A 5,063-nucleotide genomic window follows, 5' to 3' on the forward strand; every position below is an offset into this window, starting at 1 on the left:
TTAGATCTAAAGAGTTTAAACAAGAAACAAAATTACCATAATTTCTTTTAAGGCTTCTACAGTTAAAATGAACACAAGTCAGCATAGCAGGAGTTGTTTCATTTCATTCTTAAATTCACTTTAAAGGTAATATTGTGTAGTTGTCTCATATTCATCATGTAATGTTTTTACATATTCTGATTTAAGTTACTGCTTATACACGTATAACAAATGCCATCACGCAGTATTTTGTTGTTACATAATGCACAGGCACTATTTACAGACATGTATCCTTAGATATAACAGATAAAAGAGAACATAATATATGCACATACAAATATCACAATAACTTAACTCAATTGTAAACTGAGATTTAGAACAAAGAAAAAAATAACCAAATCAAATTTCTGATAGCAACAGATTTAGAAACAAGTCATTGCCTAATTACAATTTATTATTACCTTTAGGAGGAATTCAGCAGTAATGATACTATATTATAATGTATAATAGAAGCACATGAAGATAGGCAATGCAGCACAGTGTTTACATGTGTACAATCAATATTTACATTCCGTACAACATATCTGCTAGTGAATGAAATTAACTGTATATCATAAGTTCTTTAAGACCCCGTTTACAGTGAGCAAAAAGGCCGGGCTCGGCCGCGGCCGAGCACGGCCTTCATTTCAGCGTAAACGCGCAAAAGGCCAAATGCGGGGCCAAAATTGGCCGCGCATTTGGCCACACTCTGGTGGTGGTCTCGGCCGCGGCCGAGCCCGGCCTTTTCTCAGTGTAAACGCAAACTGGGCCAAATGCGGTACCAAATTTAGTCTGACTTCCAGACCCTCTACCCGTACTATTTCGCTATTCAGGATATTAACGCCCTCAGCGTCGAAAACTAGTATAGTTTGAGGTGGTTTTGTCCTGCAAAGGATTTTTCCTTCGGCAAAGGCGGCGACTTCGTCGCCGCCGCGGAGTTCAGTTGGCAAAGGGTCTGGAAAGCAGACTATACCGAATTACGTTTGTTTACAAGCAGGGCGCCACTACGACAAAATATTGAATGGTTTGAATTAAAAGCCCGGGCCGAGCCCAGCAGTGTAAAACGGACAAAATTGCGGGGCTCGGCCGCGCAATTGAGGCCGGGCTCGGCCGCGGCTCGGCCGCGGCTCGGCCCAGCCACGCACTGTAAACGGGGTCTTTGTCACTTCACATCTGATCAGTTTCTTTACTGTCCTGCCGTTTGAAGCTGGTATTTCTACGACGATGCGGCCATCTGTGGACCATGCACCCTTCACTTTCGCGTGTTGGGATGCCTTGCGTAACGAGTCAACGTTTCCCTTTGTGAGGTCCTCATGGATAGAAACTCTGCTCCCTTTCAAATGTCTTCTTCTTTTCAAGATCTCTTGTCGCTTTTTGTAGGAGGTCAGCTTTACTATGATGGGCCCAGGTGCAGCTGGATCTGCCTTTTTTTTTCCCGTGCGATGGCTACGGTCTATGTCCTTTTCAGGGTTGATGGCGAGAACAAGGCCTTTCTTGGCGATGTCACAAAGAATGTCATCAGTGTTTTCCCCTTCTCTTTCTCTTACTCCAAATATGCGGATAGAGTTTCTCCGTGAGTATTGTTCCATGTCCCACTGTGCTTGAACCAAAGTGTCATTGCGGTCAGCTTGCTTGCTCAGCTCTTTCTTTAGGACCATTATTTGGTGGGCTTTGTTGTCGCAGTTTGTTTGAAGGTCATGCATCTGACCTTCAGAGCTTCAATGCGGTCATTGAGCTTGATAAAAGCCGTGTCCACAGCTTTGCTGATGGCAGCATCAAGCATCACTATTCTCAGAAGTTCCTTTATCACTTGACAATAGGTCGGGTTGAAGGTGGTGAATTGAGGGCCATCGAGGAAGGCTTACCTCCACTGAACACTATTTCCTTTGAAGAGTGACACCTTTGTCCAGGAGTAAGGCACTGTTCAGCTGGAGGCACACAAAAGCTGGATTATCCTGCATGTCTGCACATGGAGATCAGTGAGATGCTCCAGTCGAATGAAGAAACCCGCACTCGATGGAACTGGATATGAGTCTGGTGGTGCAAATCTTGGCTCGAGGAGCAAAAAAAAAAATGCAAATATCTCTTATTGTACCTTCTTATACTTTACAAAAGTTCTCCTGCTTCCTTATTGACTTGTTTCCTCCAAGCTTTTCAACCTTTTTTAGATCATGGTCCTCAGGCTCGGAGTTAAAAGCAGGAAAATAAGCACCAAGAGAAGTGCTTACAGTGTACACTCACCAGCTAGGTCACATTTAGATCAGAAGATCAGGTTCAGTAGGACAGAGCAACCCTTCTAACTGGCAGCACCTTGGTGGTCCAAAATGCTGTGGTTTTCAACACTGGTGAACCTCCCCATTCACGTTCCAGTAATACTTCCAAACAGGGTGGACCTTCTCCGCCAACCGGAGACCACAACTTACCACCCCAAGCTGCCCAATCTAAGACTGACATAATACCCATGGATCATTTCAGGGCAAGAGCATCGCAGGGAGGCCTTTCTAGCCGGGCGGCCGAAATGTCTGCAAAATTCCTCAGATCATCAACAAGAAGTACATACGATTCTCCGTTACAGTACTTCTTCAAATGGTGTGGTGACAACGAAACAGATCCAACCTCAGCTCCTATAGGAGAGATCGCAGACTTTCTTCTTCACCTGTATGACAAGAATCTATAGCCATATTGTTTATCAGAGGGTACAGATCTGCAATTGCAGCCATCCATGGAGGGGATCCCACCAAGTGGAGAAACAGTAAGTTCTTTTAGACACCTCACTAGACTTACTAGCTCCTTCTTTCTGTCTAGACCGCGTCAGAAAAAGCTAAGTCCCTCGTGGAGCCTGTCTAGAGTTCTACGTACACTAACTAAAGCTCCATTCGAACCAATGCATAGTAGCTCACTTATGAACTTGACAATCAAGACCGCATTCCTGCTAGCAGTAGCAGTTTCATTCACGTTTTAACAGTTAGTCCAGGTCAAATCCGATGGGAAATGAATGGAGTCAGACTTATACTCAATGCCAAATTTTCATGGCAAAGAATCAAACAATGAGTGCCTCTCTGAATGAAGCCTTCATTCCGTCACTAGAAACCCATTCATCTGTAGAGCATGACAAATTGTGGTGTCCATAGTGAGATCTTTTAAGTGGTAAGGGCCTACATACACAAATCTAAGTCTCTTCGCACTTCTGACCAATTGTTTGTAAGTGATTGTGTTAATTCTCCTCATGGTGCTGTATCCACAGATACTATCTCACGGTGGATGGATAGTCCGGGCTATTAAATCTAATGGAGAAACTACCATACTCTCACCTTGAGTCCGTGCCCACGATAGTCGAGGTATGGCATCCTCATGGGCCCTTTTCCAGGGAATTCCCCTGGAAGATAATTTGAAAGCAGCTTACTGGCATAACTCTAATACTTTGACATCACGTTATCTCTCTGATGTCATTACGAAGCAAGGCTGCATTTGCGTCGGCAGTCCTTTCCTGCCCGAACAGTAAATAAATCTTGACCAGGACGCTTGTTGCCCTAACAAGAATTGATTCACAGTATCCAATCCATTAGTGTCACTACGTAACCACTCAGGAGGATAATACAATAAAACTCGCCACAGATTGACCTCCAATTGCATTCTGTGGGAATCTGGCAAATGTTAAATGAATAGGTAAGTAAAGCGAGATGAAGTAGTTAGGTATGTTCGGTATCGAAACATTTTATCTACGAGTGAGCTTTACTTACCTATGGGACCCCACCCTCCATCCCCGCTCTGTGGTTATCACCTAAGCGCCAGCTTCAAAGAGGAAGCATGTGTGCGTGCGAGGTCTTATTATACAGCGCGGGAACGGGGCTCCCGAGTGGTTGCCAGGGCAAACAGAGTTCAAAGAACTTTTTAGCTGTCGGGGTTGATTCTGACTGGCATCAGAATGGCAAGTGTTGAATGAATAAGTAAATAAGTAAGTAAAGCTCACTCGTAGATAAAATGTTTGATACCAAACATACATTTTGTAAGACAAGCCGTTACAATTAATGAGTTTAAGGCCAGGTTAAAAAGTCATCTCTTAAAGTAATGTATTTTCTGTTTGAATTTCTTGTACGCATGTCATTTTGTAATGCGCAGTAGAGTATATCATTATAGTAGCTGCGCAATATAAATGTCCTTTATTATTATTATCATTATCTTTATCTTTAGTGACTAACTTCATTGAAATCATGGAGATCAGAAATAAAGCTCCTTCCTATCCAGTCTTTTTTTTTTATGTGAATAGATATTTCTTAATGATTTATATTTCATACATAGCCCTTCTTCCCCAACAGTCTTGGGTAGAGACTCCTTCAGCCGTCTACATCTGCTCTTTGCTGACAACCTGGCACTTTCTTTCCACCTCCATGATGCCTATGTAGTTGTACCCTTTCACCCATTGTCTGTGAGACTCCTTTTGGCTTTTCACACGGGTGTTGGCTGTTCTCATATTTTTCCTCTGTTGGTATCGCTTCCGGTAATGGATTAACTCTTCGTTTGGCTGCCGTGATTTAGTGCAATAGTAAGATCCTAGGCGTTGCTGTACTCACAGCTGCAAGAGGCTCTTCACTTCACGAAATCAGTGGAATTTTAGCCTTTTGGAGATTTCCCCTTGCCTCCATCAAGATTCCTTTGTGTCTAAGGGACCCTTTTGGCTTCCTGCCACCTGCTCAAAGTGCATTGGTCAAGTCTACTGGAAGTTTGTGTAGTACACTGATTACTTCCTAGCTCCTTGCTTCATATCATCTTGCTAACATATCAGATCCAAACCTCCCTTTAATTGCCTTTGGAGTATCAAATCGTTACCCGTCAGCACTGGTTTCTGCCTTTGTGACCCGCAGGCTCACAATGACCGCCTTTCCTGCCTTCTCCGCCCTAAAATGAGGTGAGGTCTAGCTACCCTGCGCATACCCTCGTCCAGGTTTTTTTTTTCCCCTCTGACCAGTGTACATCTATTCATGACCGTACAGCAACTGTTATCAGCCCTCGCGACCTGCTGGCTTGCTATGGCATGTTTTCCTCCC

General features: G+C 43.7%; 1 pseudogene; it reads right to left on the reverse strand.

Moving 5' to 3' along the window:
• Positions 1-334: 334 nt before the first annotated feature.
• Positions 335-4,489, reverse strand: LOC140241986 (uncharacterized; annotated as a pseudogene).
• Between the last annotated feature and the right edge of the window lie 574 nt (positions 4,490-5,063).

Source organism: Diadema setosum, chromosome 18 (assembly GCF_964275005.1).
Source record: "Diadema setosum chromosome 18, eeDiaSeto1, whole genome shotgun sequence".
In the NCBI taxonomy this organism is placed as follows: domain Eukaryota; kingdom Metazoa; phylum Echinodermata; class Echinoidea; order Diadematoida; family Diadematidae; genus Diadema; species Diadema setosum.